Source organism: Gorilla gorilla, chromosome 6 (genome assembly GCF_029281585.2).
Source record: "Gorilla gorilla gorilla isolate KB3781 chromosome 6, NHGRI_mGorGor1-v2.1_pri, whole genome shotgun sequence".
In the NCBI taxonomy this organism is placed as follows: domain Eukaryota; kingdom Metazoa; phylum Chordata; class Mammalia; order Primates; family Hominidae; genus Gorilla; species Gorilla gorilla.
In genome coordinates this window covers 36,681,042-36,699,700 of record NC_073230.2, presented here as the reverse complement: position 1 = coordinate 36,699,700, position 18,659 = coordinate 36,681,042, and the positions used below count along the sequence as shown (strand labels likewise).

The following is an 18,659-nucleotide window of genomic DNA, read 5'->3' as shown; positions in this document are numbered from 1 at the left end:
GACCAAAACAGGGGCAAAAGAAGAACTTGTTTTTGACTACTGGAATCACAGAACTCCTCAAGAGGAAGTAACAACTGATCTGGAACAAGAAGAACAGATAGGCCTGGTGATGAGAGAGGGCACACAGGGTACAGGAATGGCATGACAGAGACACAGGATTCTAAGCCCGGCTCATCTCCAGAGTCACATGGCCAGAGCTTAAAACATGAAGTATTCAGGTTCCAGCACCCAACTTACTGGTGTGTGTCTCTCAAAGTAGAGCCTGAGAATTGTATGTTTCGTTTCCCCAGTAGATGCTGCTGAGGGTTCAGGTTTGAAGCACTGGGAAAAAAGTAAGAATCTACAGGAAATATTCAGAGCACAAGAGAGGCAGAGAAGACTGTCTGAGGCCTTGAAATGCCAGGCTTAAGAGGGAGGGAACCACCAGAGCTCTGTGGATAGTGAGATGACATGATCAGAACTGTGTTTTGGGGAATGACACCTGGCAGTGGCCCAAAGGCAGACCTGATGAGGAGACTCCAGGCAGGGAATTCATCAGCAGGTTGATCCGGGTGAGACGCAGGGCCCAAACTAACGTCACAACAGCAGAAGTTAAGAGGAAGAACTGAAAGCTGCAGACAACAGGGTGGGAGACTTGGTTAATGAGCTGGAGGCAGACTAGGGTTGCAGGTTGGCAAGGGAGCAGGCTGAAGGCAGGTCTGACTGCAAGAACCAGTGTCCCATGTGGCTTCCAGTCTAGAGCTCAGGTCTCTGGTCCGATAGCACATGTCACTTCTTCCTGATATTGCCACCAGCTGCTAGGACCACTGCCTGCTATAGTACTTTCTCTCCAGACGCTCTGGCCCACACTTTCAACTGCCTGGCCAGACTTGTTCCCATCACCTGCAACACAGTCAGATCACATCTAATGTCTGTGCTTCGCTGCAAGGGACAGGGCCTACTTTCCAAGCCCCAGACGCCCTCCAGCCCTCCTCAAACCCACTGCCAGCTGGTTGGTCTCTGAGCTCTGCTCTTACAGACATGGTGGACTGGCCTACTCAGGCATCATTGCCTGAACAAGGCAGAGAAAGCACATGGTTTCACATGCAATGATGCTGTTTCTCTAAAAATGATGACTCAACTAAAATCAAAAACAGTATAAACACTGACCACCTGAGGATAAAGAGCAGAGAGGATTTGGGGGTTGCGTGATTGTTGTTTTGCTTTGTTGTGTTTTTAATTGGAAAGCAAAGCCATGGAAAGAGAAAGCTGGCAGAGGAAATAACAGAACAGCTCCTTTCCCAGTGGATCAGGCGGTGATACCACCAAGGTCAAGGCTGGCTGTGAAAGGGCAGGGTTCATGAGGCACCATCGGGGCGGTGAGGCTTTTTTGCGTATTTTGTTTTGTTTTCTGTCACCCAGGAGCTGACAATCTTTGCAAGGGGAAAGAACAAATAAATTCTGGCCCCTTCTTAGCCACTGCACAGACAGTAAACAATGCTGGGGCACTGAGGCAGTCTCTGGCAAGCTGAGCTCAGGAAGCAGGTCAAGGAGGGCTGTGGGCAGAAGGCTGGGGGAAGCATGTGGCCCTGGGGCAAATGGGCACCTGATTCTGTGGAGGGTGTGGGCAGCCACTTCCCTGAGTGCCGGAGAGGGGTGAAAGGAGGCAGCCAGGTCTGTGTGACACATGTGGCAGGGAGGAAATGTCTGTTCTGGCAACCTTGGGTCACTGTGTGATCACATAAACATCAGTAATATTTGAAACAGAAATCCAAAATTTGTGATTCTTACTATGCCTCTGATCTCAGTCCCCAAGCTCAGATGCCAAACCGCTCTCCCTACTCTTACCTCTGCACTTGCTGTTCCCTCTACCTGGAGTGCCCTCCTATCCCACCTTCTCAGCCTGATGAAATCCCATCCATCTTTCAAATCCAGGCAAAGATGCCAACACTTCCGTGAAATACTCTGACACTCCCAGGCTCAACAGACCCTACAGCCTCCTCTGATCTCATACAATACAAGGTACACACCTCCATTATGACCCCCACATGATGCATGCCACTCTACACTGCTATGGACTGAGTGTTTGTGTATCTGCCAAATCCTAACCCCCAAGGTAATAGTATTAGGAGGCGGGGCCCTTGTAAGATGTTTAGTTCATGAGGGCTGGCCCTTCATTACAGGATTAGTGCCTATAAAAGCAGCCCCAGAGAGCTCCCTCATCCCTTCCACCATGTGCGGGCACAGTGAAAAGGCACCATCTATGAGGAAGAAGGCTCTCATCAGACACTAAATCTGCAGGTGCCCTGATCCTGGCCTTCCCGGCCTCCAGAACTGTGAGAAGTAAATTTCTGTTGTTTATAAGCCACCTAGTTTAGGGTATTCTGTTATAGCAGTCTGAATGGATTAAGACACGTACTTAAGTTATGTGAGCTACCTTTCAGCCATGGATGTGCCTTGTTTACCTTTGACTCCATAGCACCTGCAAGCAGGTGCTCAATGGCCCCTGTGAGCCATATGGATCACACTTCAAACTCATCACTTACTAACAGAAAAATCAATGAATAGAAACTATGCCAATAATGGCTTTACTTTGACCCTTCCCTCCTTGGAAACAAGGAGGGAAGAAGTTCTGATGGTCTTCCAGAAGACTATTCTGGTTTAGCAACCACCAGCAAATAAGTCCCTCTGAGACTGTCCACTCCACATCAGTGCCCACCTACCCCCAACCCTCCCAGCCACGTGGACCAGGACCAGGAAAGAGACAAGAGATCTCTGGGAACCTCTCTGGTTCTGCCTGAGACAAGAAGTAATTCTCTCCAGGCAGCATAAATCCTACAGGTTGATGTCATCATGGGTGTTGCCACAGCCTCTTTTAGAAAGCAGGGGAAAGTTGCTTTACACTAGGGGTCTTCCTCTTGGTAACACAACTTCCTTGGTATGTTACCAAGACTTTGCCAAGTGCTCTACGGATGTTTGCTGAATGAAACAAAATTCCCTCATCACATTTTATTAGATATCTTACCTCACCCTTAGAGCCTTCCTAATGGAAAAGAAGATGAAGTTGGCATTAATGCATTCATTTTGCCTATGTGCACAGAGCCCCCCCTTATCAGGAGCCCAGCAGCAAAGGCTTCGACAAGGAGATATCCAAGATGTATTTGAAGCATGGGAAGCATTTCCACAAGCTGAGAGGTGTGGAAGAGAAGTGTTCCAAGTGGCCTGAAGAGCGGAGTAAAGGCGTGGAAATGTGAAAGTCGTGAGTGTGTGCACAGGGTGCTGCTAGTCCTTGTCGTACAGTCCCCACCAGGGAGGCAATGTCAGTCCTGTAATTAGCTCAGGTTCTCAAGCCAGGCATCCATGTACTGGCTGTGTGGCTTTGGGCAAATCCCTTAAATTCTGTGGGCTACATCTTTGTTATTGGTAAAATAGTGATGATAATACCTTGCAGAGTTGTTCTAGGAATGCATAATGCACGTAAAGGGTGTGGTTAAAAATGCATAAAATAAATGGAAAATATTATCATTATCATTCTTATGTTATAAGCTCCTTGAAAACAGACTATTTCTTACTCTTACTTGTCCCCACTGAAGTACCTACCACCTTGTTTTGCCCAAATTCAAAAGATACTAAGTATGTGCTGACTTAAATGTATCTTCTTGCCACTTTAATTCTATCATTGTTCCTTGGTTTCTGTTTTCCTCTTTAAAGAAATGTTCACTACCTTTTGTTAGCCTGATTAGACATTGAAGAGAGTCCATGGACACTGGATGCTTGAAACACAGATCCTATCCACCTTGAATTTACAGATTAGTTAAGGACCGCTTGAAAAATCCACAGTCAACTGTAATAAATAGTAAAGTAATAAAGTTCCCATAAAGAAGAAATTCTATGAGGTGCAGAGTCTTAATAAAAAATAGGTAGGATTTTAATAAGCAGAGAAGAGGGAAAGACAGAAGGCATTGCGGGTAGAGACCTTACTGAAGAAATCAATACAGGAAAGTGTGTGGCATGTTCAAGAAACCATAGGTAATCTGGCCTGGCCAGTATGAATAAGAAATTGAAGACACGGCCCGAAAAGTAGTGTAAGGTCAGACTGAGAGAGAACTAAAGACCAAGATGAAGATTCAGTACTTATCTCATGAACAATGGACAGCCACAAGTGATGGGGCCTGGGATCACAGAGTTTGAGGTCTAGAAGGTTTATATAGAGGGAGAGTTCACGCCTCCTTAAAAGACCAGGAAACCAAAGCAAGGGAATTTAACTTGCTCAATGTTACACTGGTCATTACTGCAGAATTGGGATGAAAACCCCAGTTTCCTGATTACCAGTCAAGATCTGTAAGCTCCATACCAGGGAGATGACAATATATGGTGTTCACGTAGTACCAGGGAGATGACAACATATGGTGCGCACGTACACCACTTCCTTCTTCCTTACCCAAGGCAGACATTTCTAATCGATTGGGGTTCCTTCCTGGTGGTGCAGGTCCAGCCTCACCATCCTCAATGCAGAGCTTCAGTATCTGCCGATAGTCGGCGCTGCCCCTAGAGGTGAAACCTATCAGCCTTGAAGCCCTCACCTTGCTGCCTTAACACAAAAATGCTTGCTTTGAAATTCCCACAGAGAATAGCAGAAATGACTGAGGGAGGACTCAGTCACTTACAAGAGTAACTTGGTTGGTGCATCCCTCTGTGTGGGAGGTGAATTGTACGCTTCATGGTCTTAGACATTCTGTCACCAGCCAATGAGAGGGGTTACCCAGGGCCACCTCTATCTGTTCTCTATACCACTTTGTCTGCTCATCAAAATTACAACTGAAAAGCAGAAGGGGAAATCCCAGACTCGGAAATGACAGCCCGAGAGCATCAATAAGTAAACACATCACTTAAGATAATGATGAGGAAAGGGGAAAGTGGGTGTGGGGAAAGAAAATAATGCATTAACCCACAGACTTAAAACTAAGCACCATTCAATGTTTCCTTTTTAGTTTAGAAACCACTAAATAAAAATGAAGAAAAAAATCAGGAAGTTCCCTCCTTAGTGTTAACAATAGAACAATCCAGTGTGCTGTTACAGGGGCAACTTCTTTTTAAAAAGAGAGGCACTGAATGTTCAGATCGGCAAGATCTTGACTGGTAGTTTGACTTGAGCGCACTTTGACATCTAAAAATAGAGTTGTGATGGAGATCAACTGTAATTAACTTCAGACTTATTTAAATTATGTATTCAACATTGAAAGGATATACTGGCAAGAACGCTAAAACGAATGTGGGAATTTTGGATTCTCTTTCCCTCTGTAGCCTTGAGGCTTGGTGAAACTCTCCTTGTCTGTCTCTTCTAATTTGTCCCACCCCAACCAGTGATGAGCACCTACCTGCAAATATTTTGCAAAAAAACTTCTGGAGTATTTTAAGATCCTTCTCATTCAAAATCTGTACAACGCACACAAAGTAAAATTATAATAAACTATGATAAACTCCCTACTTTATAATAAACTGGTAGATTAAAATCCGAATGTAAAAATAGGCAAATGAAGATATTGTCATATAAACGGTTTTATTCATTTCCCCAAAGGACTTCCCATAGAATCCCCTTGGAAAAAAGAGTGCATGCAGTTTAGCTGATTCAACTTAGAAAACTCTGACTGGTCTACAATTTTTCAGGATTACACTTGTGACCCAAAGTGAAGGGCATCTATATTCAGTGGACTATGATGGTCTCAAATTGGGTGGAAAATGCCAGGAATAGAATTGTTCTATGAAAAATGAGACATAAAAACAAAAGAAGTCACATATTTTTAAAAGGTTGCTTTTTTTGTTATTGGAGTTTTCCCATAACATTAAAAAAATTGAAAAAATTGAGTCCCATTTTCTGAAAAGTAAAATTCTCCCCATGCCATATTTACATCTTAGTAATTAACTGATTAGATTAAAATAGATTGCTAATAGAACTAAGCCAGCTCACAGAAAACACAAAATATGTCCATTAAAAATTTTCACAAATATCTCCCTCAGTGATATTTATTTGTATGCTTGCTTGTCAATTATATAAATAATTAAGGTATTAATAAAATTAATCTGTTTCCCTGCACATGAAAATATTTTTTAACATGTGTGGAAAGTTTAAAGCTCATTTCCAGAAAAAAAAAAAGTTGTCATGAAATAAAAAGACAAGCATTCACCCTGAGAATCACAATTACTACTTTCCTCATAGAAATGTCATCTGAATCTTTCACTTTTCTTCCTGTCCTTTTCTTTTTTTTCAGAAGGAAAGTCAGTTCTGTATATTTTTCCAGACTATAAAGTATCTCACTTCAGGATTTTAGCATTTAAACTTGTACCCTTCTTTATCTAAGTTTGCTCTTAATTAATGTAAATAAGCATCAAAGAGAAATTGCAATACTTTCTGAATATAATTGGCATTGGCATGGTATTCTATTTAGAGCCTATCCACCTGAACCCAGTTCTAGAAAGAAAAAAAAATGTGTAAAAAACTGAGAGGCCCATTCTGCAAGCAAACGGCTGATGCCTTAAAGATGCTGCCATTGGCTGAAGGATTTCATATAAACAGAGTGTTGACATCACAGCCAGCAGTATGCAGAGGGCAGCCACAGTTAATGTGCAGCTCCCATTGCCCTTTGAATTAAGGTGGGGTCTCTGGTGATTGGCACTTTTAATTTTTACTCTCAACAACGCCAGAGAGATAGTTTTATACAGACACAGCAGCACAGTCTCTGGTTGCTGGAGGTTTGCTATCTGCCTTCCAAAGCCTTCGGTGAGGATTGTGACATGGTAGAAATAGATATATGTCCTTTAGAGGCAGCCTGCCTAGGTTCCATGCCTGTTTCTGTCACTTATAAGCTACATGACATTTGGGCAAGTCGCTTAACTACAAAGAGAAATAGATGAGTTACACAACCATAGGATGGTTGTGAGAATTAAATGAGTTCTACAAATGCACCTGTGTATAGAGCCCTTGGGACAATGCCTTGCACATGGTAAACACCACGGAAGTGTCTGATAGTACTATTATGTTCCATATCTTATATGCATAGCATGAGATCTCTAGGTAATTAATGAAGATTACATCAAACTTTCTTCTTAAGTTGCCTAGGTGGATGGTGGCTCTCCTCCTGGCATAAATTTTGGGAGAAGAAAGGAGATTTTTGTTTATTTGTTTATTTACCTCTCAAACTAAAATTATGTTTGCCACTCAGCCCTCTAGTTTGCCACTAGCCCATCTAGCAGATGGGAAACTGTGAGGCCGTCTTTCCTCCTCCTGGCAAGTTCCTTCAGGACCTACTACCTGGCACTCTCTCCTACCCTCTCTCCCTCCCCTCCTGCCCAGCTTTGCCCTTTCCTTCACCCTTTAAGGAAAAGTGTGACTGTCACTAAGACTACAGAGTTCCTGAACTGCCCCCATGTTCTAGAAGGTTTCCCCCCATGGTCTGCCTGGTAGGCTCCTTTTCATTTTCCAAAACTTGGCTCAGCTACCACTGAGACAGCCAGGCGGGAGAGGGTCCCCAGAGAATCTCTAACCAGCCTGTGCACTGGGAGGAATGCACACTGGGGTGGAACCTTGAGAAGTTTGCACAGTTTGCATTGGGGAGGAGCCTGGCCCCCCCTCTTTCTATGTGGAAACTGAGATTCCAAAGTCCAGGTGGGAAGCACTCTAGCAGGGACTCTGGCCTAGTGAGAGACCCTGTTTCCCCCCTTTTCTTCCTTTTCACCCAATAAAACCCTGTTTTAGTCACCATTCAAATTGTCTGCGAGCCTGAATTTTCATGGCCATGGGACAAAGAACCCCGTCTCTGACTGAACTAAGAAAAAGTCTAGGCCAGGCACTGTGTCTCACACCTGTAATCTCAGCACTTTGGGAGGCCGAGGCGGGAGGATCACTTGAGGTCAGGAGGTCAAGATCAGCCTGGCCAACATGGTAAAACCCTGTTTCTACTAAAAATACAAAAATTAGCTGGGTGTGGTAGCATGCATCTGTAATCCCAGCTGTGCAGGAGGCTGAGGTGGGAGAATCACTTAAACCTGGCAGGTGGAGGTTGCAGTGAGCTGAGACTGCCTCACCGCACTCCAGGCTGGGTAACACAGTGAGACTAGAAGAAGAAAGAAGGAAGAAGAAGGAAGAAGAAAAAGAAGAAAGAAGAAGACGAAGACGAAGACGAAGACGACGACGATGAAGAAGAAGAAGAAGAAGAAGAAGAAGAAGAAGAAGAAGAAGAAGAAGAAGAAGAAGAAAGAAAAAGTCCTGCAACACCACTGCAACACCACACCTTGTTTGACAGCCCTCCCACTCCCCACCGCCCCCCACCCTCATCTTTGGTCTGTGGCATTGCTGGCCTGTGGTTCTTTTCATGATGCTATGATTTATTTCTTTTCATATTTGTCTCCTCCAAGAGGCTGTGAATCTCATAGGAGTAGATGGCATTTTATCTTTTTTCTGTACACACAGCACATAGTAAAATAACTGGTCCCTAGCAGGTATTCAATAAATAATTGTTGAAAAAATATATAGTTTCTTCTACCTGCCCAAGACTAGCTTTCTGCCTCAGACTGTCATTCAGCTATGATTTTGCAATCTTTTTCACCATCAAGCATTTAAGACAGATATCAGATGTGCTGATTCAATAGCTCCTACCTGTCTCACCTAAGAGATGGAGTCAATACTCATTCTGCTTTTGAAGTGAGATACAACACTGGAGGGAAGGGATGAAGGGGAAAAGGGACCAAATGCTCTTCAAATAGTTCCCGGGGAAGGCACCTCATCCTCCTTTTCAGATAAGCAGGTCCTTGGGGGCCAGGCTCAGGGGACAGTGTACCCCAGGAGCCTTCCTAGGGTGCGGTGGTTCATGGCCTCAGCCTGCACTAGGGAAGCCCAAGGTGGATACCTCAATTGGCTCCATCCAAGGGCCAAACGCCAAAGCCAGCCAGTCAGCCCATTCAGTGGGATCATCACTGGTAAAAGGGTGGCTGCCTGAGGGCTGGATCTGGCCCCAGATATATTTTGTTTGGCTCACAGGGTCTTGAAAAAATGTTTGAGTTAGTTGCCAATGTCTAAAAATTAGCAGATTATGCATTTTTTTAAAAAAAATTCTAGATTTCTAGCTTAACTAGAAGAACGGGCAACAATGGGTCCCTCTCCCTGATAGAAGCGCTTTGTGGGAGGGGACCAGTGCTGCCCTCTTTAGGTGGGGCATGTGCTCTGCAGTTGCCCAAACTCCCCACCTCACTGAATTACTTCAACTCTCTGAGCACTATGCAGAGGAGTTTGCAACTCCCAGGCCAGGCTCAGCAAGACAATCCAAGCACTGAGGCCAGGACATGTGATCTGGAGGAATCAGATCAGAATGTGGGAAGAAGCCCTGAACCAATGGGACAAGAGCTTTTTGTAAGAACTTCGAGACTTAGGCCAAGGTAGGGAGGTGATACGAAAGGTAGGGTTGAATGAAGGCTAGAATTAATGTGACAGATTTTTTAGAAAGTGTGACAGTGGATGGCTTGTTGAGGGGTGTGTGTGTGTAAAATTTCATATCTCCAGCCAGCACGTCTTTTCTGAATTCCAGATCTGTTTATCCAACTGCCTATTTGACACGTCTAATGGGCATATCAAACTGAACATGTCCCAGTAGAACTATAGATGATTTCCGCAAACCTGCTTCTCCTAACATCTTTTCCATCTCAGTTAATGGCACCTCTATTCATTCTTCAGTTGCTCAGGTCAACAACTTTAAGATTATTCCTGATTCCACATGCTTTCACCCCCATGTCCAGACAGTCAGCAAATCCTGTTCTAGCTCTACCTTCAAACCCCTCAAAATTCAAGCATATGTCACTCCCACTGCCATCACTCTGGCCTGAGCAATCATCTCCCTTTGAGATTATTGGAACAGTCCCCTAAATGCTGCACCTAACTCTGCCCATGCCTCCTGTAGTCCCTTCTCCATACAGAGGCCAGACCGATCATATGAAAATAAAAGTCAGGTCACATCATTGCCAGTTCAGCTGCTTCCAGTGATGTCCCATGCACTCAGAGTGACAGAGCCTCTGCTGTGACCTACACGATCTCCTAAGATCTATGAACCACCCTCTCCTCACACACGCCAGCTTCCTTCTGACTACTGCCCCGCCTTGCTCATTTTCTCCAGCCACTCTGGCTCTCTTGCTGTTCTTTGAACACTCCAGGCATGTTCCCACCTCAGGGTCTTTGTCCTGGCTCTTCCCCTACCTAGTATGTTCTTTCCCCAGATATCCACTAACCAGTCCCCTCATCTAATTTAGGCTTTGCTAAAAGTCCCCACCTTGGGAAGGCCCTCCCTGATCATCCTATCTCAAATTCAGCCCTTCTTAATACTTTATATCCTCATATTTGCCCCATTTTTTCTTCCCTAAATTGTACCTATTTTTGTTGTTGTTGTAACTCTCAGCTAGAATATAAGCTCCTTAAAGACAATCCTCAATACGTTTATGTGTCTTGTTAACTACCATACCCTCGGTGCCTAGAAGAATCCATGGCACATAGCTCATGATCAATATATGTTAAATAAATGAATAAATACATATTATTTCTGTAAGCTATTTTTAAAGATCATACTTACATATGATCATTCCCCATGCAAAAGTATTTAGTGGTCTGCCTGATGACATGAAATTAGGGGATAATACACATAATAGACCTGAAGTTTTAATTTCATAAAGAATACATATGGGCGGGTGCGGTGGCTCACGCCTGTAATCCCAGCACTTTGGGAGGCCAAGGCAGGCGGATCCTGAGGTGAGGAGATCAAGACCATCCTGGCTAACACAGTGAAACCCCATCTTTACTAAAAATACAAAAATATTAGCCAGGCGTGGTGGCACACGCCTGTAGTCCCAGCTACTCGGGAGGCTGAGGCAGGCAAATCGCTTGAACCCGGGAGGTGGAGGTTGCAGTGAGCTAAGATCGTACCACTGCACTCCAGCCTGGGTGACAGAGTGACACTCTTTCTAAAAAAAAAAAAAAGAGAGAATACATATTAAAGTATGAGTGTGTGACACAGATTCAGATGATGGAGTGACAGAGACTTGCAGGACCACATAACACAATGCTGTGCCGTGCAGCAGGAAAGACAGTTCTGCTCCTTTTAAACCTCCTGGCCCCTTGGAAGCACGTACAAAGGATGACACCATGGCTAGAATTTTTCATGTGCAAGAGCTGTCCACTCTGCACCAAGCATTATTCAACCCCTCCTTTGTCCACTGGTCTGCTATATGCATCTCTCATTTATCTGGCTTTGGAACTTCTGTTTGTCTGGCTCTGAGGCCTCCAGCTCTATTGCCTAATCTCCTGGCTCAGAGCTCATCTCCTGCCTCCAGGCTCAACCCTGCAACCTCCTTTCCTGTCTGCTTTAGCCTAGAGGTTAGATGTTGGACAGAAAGGAACCCAGGAAAGTTTCTGGCAAAGGCACTTACTCCATTGAGATGCTTTAAATTTTTTCCTTTCTCTTTTCCATCAGACTTTTGAAGTTATCTGGAAAAAAAAATCAAGTTTTGTGATGACTTCTAACTAAGAAGACATAAAACTGAAATCTTCAGAATAGCTTTAGACAAACACGTGTTGAAAAGGTATGTCATATTCCTCCAAAAATATGCGGTGTGAAGCACACTTTAAAAGGCATGGGATGAGGAGTTACTGAAACAGTCAGGAATCTGATGAGGAATTTACAGACCTGCAAAGGCAAGGCACAGAGCCTGGAAATCTAACACTTTCCACCAACTTTTCCCACTGAGCCAAGTGTGAGATAAGACACTGCTAATTCTAATCACATTGAAATATTTTCTATCTCGTACATTATAATGGAAAATGCAAAAGGGCCATCTTGGAGTTATAAAGGTTTGTGTAGCTCCAAAAACTAGGTGGAGCTTAGGTATCGGTTGGCAGGCTGTTAGCAAAGAAAGCACTTCAGCTGTTTTGGTACTGTCATCCTTGGCACCTTGGGGTAGGCAGAATAATGGCCCTAAAGATGTCCATGTCCTCTTCCCTGGAACCTCTGAATACCTTACATTACACAGCAAGGGGGACTCTGCAGCTGTGATGAAGGATTTTGAGTTGGATGATTATCTTGAATTACCAGGGTGAGCCTAATGTAATCACAAGAGGCTTTATAAAAGGGAGGCAGGAGTCAAGAGAAGTAATGAGAGAAGCAGAGGTGAGGGTGATGTGGGGCCATGAGCCAAGGAATATGGTCAGCCTTTAGAAGCTGGAAAAGGCAAGGAAATTGATTCTCCCTTAGAGCCCCTAGAAGGAACCCATTTGCCAACCCATTTGAGAACTCTGACCTTACATAAGTGCAAGCTGGTAACTTTGTATTATGTTAGCTATTAGATTTGAGATAATTTGTTATAGCAGCAACAAGAAACAATACATGTCTCTGATCTCACTCCCACGTTCAGTCCTTCAGCAAATCTAGTTGGAGAACGTCCTAGGTCTTCTAGGGTCCAGGCTAAGGGAGAAGATATTGAAGTTGTGTGTGAAATCACAACTCATGTAGTAGTAGCTCTTCACTGACTGCACAGGAGCAACCTTGCAAACGGCCACGGCAAGTTCCATGCAGAGGGCTGCAAGAAATGCCAGACACACTAGGACAACCAATGTATTTACTGAGTCACAAAGATGGGCTTCAAACCAGGCCTGGGATGATCTCACTGTCAATTACTCTATAGGGGAACTTGTAACAATAGTCAGGATCCACTATTGGAGAAATCCAAGAGACAAGTGAGGGTATTACTCACTGGCCTCAGTATACACTTATCATGCCTTTTATCTTCTCACAGAAATTCTACTCTTCCCCTCAGGCTCTCCGTGTACTTCTAAACTCCTTTCTCCTCCAGGGAAGCTTATTTTCAAGGCAAGATCTGATAAACCTATTTGCTAGAAAGTAAACAATGGCTGCAACATTTAAACCATACCTCCAGAGGGTATCTGCTTTTTATTTTTTCCTGTCCAACTTTTATTTTAGGTTCAGGGGATACATGCACAGGTTTGTTCCGCGGTAAATTGTGTGTCGTGGGGGTTTGGTGTACAGATTATTTTGTCACCCATGTAATGAGCATAGTACCCAATAGGTAGTTTTTGAATCCTCATCCTCCTCCCACCCTCCACCTTCAAGCCGGCCCAGTGCCTGTTGTTCCCTTCTTTGTGTCTATGTGTATGCAGTGTTTAGCTCCCACTTATAAGTGAGAACATGCGGTATTTGGTTGTCAGTTCCTGTATGAATTTACTTAAGATAACGGCCTCCAGCTCCATCCATGTTGCTGCAAAGGACATGATTTCATTCTTTTTTATGGCTACATAGTATTCCACGGTGCACATGTACTACATTTTCTTTATCCAGTTTGCTGCTGATGGACATCTACGTTGATTCCATGTCTTTGCTATTGTGAATAGTACTGTGATGAATATGTGCTTGCATGTGTCTTTATGGTAGAATGATTTATATTTTTGGGGGTATATATCCAGGAATAGGGTTGCTTGGTTAAATGGTAGTTCTGTTTTATTAGTAAGTTCTTTGAGAAATCTTCAAAGTGCTTTCCACAGTAGTTGAACTCATTTACACTCCCATCAGCAGTTTATGTGTTCCCTTTTCTTCATACCTCACAACCATCTCGTTTTTTTGACTTTTTAATAACAGCCATTCTGACTGCTGTGAGATGGTATCTCATTGTGGTTTTGATTTATATTTCTCTAATGGTTTGTGATGTTGAGCATTTCTTCATACGCTTGTTGGCTGTGTGTATGTCTTCTTTTGAGAAGTGTCTGCTCATGTCCTTTGCCCATTTTTTTAAATGGGGTTGTTTGGTTTTTTTGCTTGTTTGTTTAAGTTCCATAGATTCTGGATACTAGGCCTTTGTCGGATGCATGGGTATTTGCTTTTTAACAAAGATCAGAATAAGACTATAAGTGCCTTGAGGACTAAAACTACATCCAGGTTCTCTATCATTGGCATCTCTCGTCCCTAATACCATGCCTGGAACTAAGTTGGCCTTAGATCAATACTTACTAAATGAATTAATAAAACTGTACCAGTAGACAGCATACCCCCTCCTATGCCATCTTCTCTAAATGTGAGCACTTCCTGATACAGAGATAAAAACCTGTTTTCGTGACAGCTCTAAAACAAATGAGACCTTGGGAAAAGGCTTATTAAAAATAACCATCATGCTAATGTTACTTTAGCTTTCAAATCACTTTTTAGAACACCAACTTAATTACTCTAATGATGCAAAATCTTTCTTAAAAGTGGTGAGTACAGAGGGCTCATGTGACTTGGGACATGACATTGCCACAGTAGATGAGAAATGGAAAATAAAATTTTAAAGTTTCAATTTGACTGAACAACAAGGGGTACAGATCTCTAAATTACCACGTAGCTTTGATGAGCATTCACAAAGCCTTCATTTACTTAGAACTTCAAAGCATAAGATCGCTCTGTCCAGAAAGTTCCTATGCTCACCATTAAAACCTCACCACTGACTGAGCCTTTAAAAATCCCATGCAAACTTAAGAGTTATAACCTGGGGCCAATGGAGGGCTTCAGTGAGGTTTATGGGCCCCATTAAATTTTATGATTTTGTGCACTGAATTATTTTAAAAGAATGTGTCTGATCAAGGAAGGTTTAGAACCTGCTGCTTTAAGAAATGGTACCAGACATTACGTCATTACCATAATGAAAATCTGCCCTTTTTTAGTGTCATGATCTCAAACAACTAATCTTTTCATTCACTCAGTTGGTCACTATATCAGTTTCTTATTGCTGCAGTAACAAATTACCATATACTTGGTGGCTTAAAATAACACAAACTTATTATACAACAGTTCTGGAGGTCTGAAGTCTGAAATCGTTCAAGGTAAAATCAAGGTGTTGGCAGGGCTGCATTCTAGGGAAAAGAGAATCCATTTCTTGGCCTTTTCCAGCTTCTACAGGCTGCCAGCAGTCCTGGGCTGGTGGTCTCCTTGCATCTTCAAGGCCAGCAATGGCCCGTTGAGTCTTTCTCACTTTGCATTTTTCTGAAACTGACCCTTCTGTCTCCCTCTTTCACATTTAAAGGACGCTTGTGAATATATCAGACCCACAGGAAGATCCAGGATAATCTCCTTAATCTCAAGACCAGCTGAGAGAAACCTTAAGCCCATCTCCAACCTTAATTCCCACTAGCCACACAACCTAACATAGTTACAGGTTCCAAGTGGAAGTCGACGTCTTGGGTGGGAGTGCATTTTTCTACCTACCACGGTTACTTCACACCTGTTTTGAGCACCCACTTCTAGTATGAGGTTTTGTAAGAGATTTTGAGGATAAACTTTCTGATGTGGTCCTCACTTTTCAGGTGACAACAATAAAAGATGAAGACAATAGCTGCCATTGTGGAGCATTTGCTGTGTGCCACTCCATTCTAGGCATATTACATGACTTAACTAATTTAATCATAAAACAGCCTAGGAGTTAGGTGATATGATTATCACTATTATAGAGAAAAGGAAATGAGGCACAAAGAAGCTGTGTTTCCTGCCCAGGTCATATAACTAGTTTGGTGGCAAGGTGCAGTTTAAACACAGGCACTCAGACACTGGTACCTGAGCTCTGAACCTGTACTAGTTTGTTCTCTAGTATGACACTGAGAAAACTCAAAGCAAGAGGGGGCTTTAATTAAGTAAACAAAAGTAATATAAATCGTTGAAATAATGTAAATTTTCAAGCTAAATAAGGACAATGGAAATTAAGTCATAACAAGGATGTTAAAAAGGTTGGACCATAATATGTACACATGAGGACAATTCAATAAAAATAATCAATGGATAGTCATTGTCACCACTGTCCGTTTAAAATAACGTCTGTCACAAAAATAACTGAAGTTTTCACAGGGAGTATAAATAACCGTTAGAAAGAAGCCTGCAAAATTTAATGGTACCCTGCATTCAACGAGCATTCAACAACTCTAAAATATGTGAGTGCACACCGATGGGATACATGATCAGCTCAGATGGAAAGGAATGACCTCAACCAAGCCCCAACACTGTGAAAAAGACGCACCGCTATTCTTGGATGGAAATAAATATATCAGCTCACTCATCGTGTTTTCAAGTTTGAAGCTACCAGAATGAAATTAAATCTGCAAAATTCAAAGATGACTGCTTCTTAGACATGGAAATAGTATCTGTTGAATATAACTCTACAGGAAAAAGAAAAAGGAGAGCTAGAGAATATTGTTTCTCAAAGGAAGAAAGCAGCTGTGACTCCAGGAGAGTAATTTACTGAGGCTTCCTGGCTGTAGACATAAAAGGATGAGAAGAAATCTGACAAGATGAAAATAAGAGCTGGCCACTAAACTAGAGAAAAGGTTAGGAAAGTACAATGGATTTTTTAAAAATAGCTTTGAAAGGAAGACTGAAAGAAAGAGTAAGAAAAGAGAAATTTTTATTTTAAAGTCTCATTTCACTCTAATTCTGACTATAAAAAAAAATGACAGCAGGGTCCTGAATCTATTGTCTCCTAATGAAGTCCTCATAAAACGTCCTAGGTTTACAAGTCTGTTTACAAATCCAAAGAGGAATTTCCTCTCTGGCCTTTCTCAACCATAGCCCAGGGTCTCAGTAGTCAAAGTGTGCCCTTTCTGCTCCTAACACAATCACCAGGAATTCTACGATTCAGAAACAAAGACACTGGAGGGAAAAGTTGTTGCTGTTTGTGTAAGGAAAAGCGGTTTACCCTTCAAGTGATTGACCAGTTCTGTAATATTATTAGAAATAAAAATAAATACTTAAACTGCAACAATCTGCAGACACTCAATTAGTAAGATGATCTGTTCAGGTAGGAATCATGATCACATGTGATGATAAGGATGAACAACAAGCAACATACAACCAAAAAAGGAAACACCCTGTTTAACTAAAAATATGGAATGTTCAAGAAGCAGCTTGTATTTCCCTTATACACTGTAACCAATAATTTAAAGTGCTAATGATAGTATCAGAGCTATAATTTGGTCCCAAAAGAAACATCTAAAAGGCTAAAATAAATAAGTTGGAAAACATCCACCCCCAAAAGTGCAGTACTAATTTTTTTTTCATATTTCCACAGCAGTGCCCCTATGCAATCTTTGGGCTTTGCTGAGGACAATATGTTACCATTAAGGAGATATCTCTTTGTTGCTGTTGCTTAATAGCTCAGAGCATCAGACGAGGGGAAATAAATGGCACAGCACACAAGGTGGGGATGGGCTGCCCATGCATAATGCGGTAAAGACAGATATGTAGATAATACTGTCCTTTTATACAAAAATGATGCCATTGAACATCCTCCTCCTCCAAAACACACACCTTTTCTCCTACCGGTGATGAATTTTTGCTCATTTCACCGCACTCTCCCAGTTCTTCTGCTAACACATAACCTGTTTGCTGTGGCTGCAGAGTACCGTGGCAGTATTTAAACAGTGGACCAAGTACCCAGGTCACACTGGCTCCTTGTGCAACTTTGAGCCGAAAGTAAGCCAGCAGATACACAGTGATGTACAGAATATTTTTCCCCAAAGCAAGCACAGTACTGGGTCAGACACATGCCATATAGCTCATTGGAACTGTTTCGTGTCCTCCTGCCAGGCTCATCACAATGCAGTCTGTTATGCTGGAAAAAAGGTTTATGAATCCCTGGCTGTGTGATCACAGACCAGACAAGAAACCTTGCTGTACCACATCTGCAAAACGGGCCTAATACAAATGCTCGCTGGCACCATAAGGTATTTTAAGATGCAAACTGATTATACACCTGGATGCACTTTATAATAGGTAAATATTAGAGTACGATGTGTAGACCTGAGTAAATAAAGAATTGTCACTACAGGAAATGAAAAAGGTTTTGTAGATAAGACACAAAAAAAATTTCAAGATTTGGGAATGTTAAACAGGGATGGATATTTTGTGGAGAAAAAAAGAGAAAAATCAGACCATTTGATCATCTTTAAATATGTAAAAATCTTTCATTGAGCAGCTGAAATAAAAACAATTGAATTAAAGATTTGTTTTTATTTTTAAGAAAGAGGAGGCCTGGCATGGTGGCTCACGCCTGTAATCCCAGCACTTTGAGAGGCTGAAGCAGGCAGATCACTTAAGGACAAGAGTTCGAGACCAGCCTGGCCAACATGGTGAAACTCCGTCTCTACTAAAAGTACAAAATTTAGCCGGGCGTGGTGGCACATGCCTGTAGTCCCAGCTACTCGGGAGGCTGAGGCATGAGAATCACTTGAGCCCAGGAGGCACAGGCTGCAGTGAGCTGAGATCACGCCACTGCACTCCAGCCTGGGAGACAGAGCGAGACTCTGTCTCAATAAAAAAGAAGGAGGAATTGGGTTTACAGTATTTTATAAAAGATTTAGGTAAGTTATTTTTACAACGAATTTTTGTTTAGTAAGACAATACCATGTGCGTCCCTAGAAATCTTAACTAGGCAAACACTTTTCTGAGGCAACAAAATACAAGCATTCCAGAAAACAGCCAAATGATCTTAGATAGCCTTCTAAATCAAATTTGGCAATTTTTTCTCTAAAGGGCCAGACAGTGAATACTTTACACTTTCCAGGCCACACAGTCACTATCACAAGTATTCATCTCTGCTAGGGTAGTGGGAAAGCAGCC

The 18,659-nt window shown here is 42.6% G+C and overlaps 1 protein-coding gene across 4 annotated transcripts in view; it reads right to left on the bottom strand.

Annotated features, from left to right (window-relative positions):
- CHN2 (chimerin 2) overlaps positions 1–18,659 on the bottom strand; it is a 316,889-nt gene that overhangs the window by 262,721 nt on the left and 35,509 nt on the right. The window contains exon 1 of one of the 4 annotated variants that reach the window (XM_063708436.1): positions 1,828–2,146. The exons of the other annotated variants lie outside the window; for them this stretch is intronic. The gene's annotated coding sequence lies outside the window, so the exon portion shown is untranslated. Of the gene's footprint in view, positions 1–1,827; positions 2,147–18,659 lie in introns of those variants that run through there. 4 annotated transcript variants of the gene reach the window in all.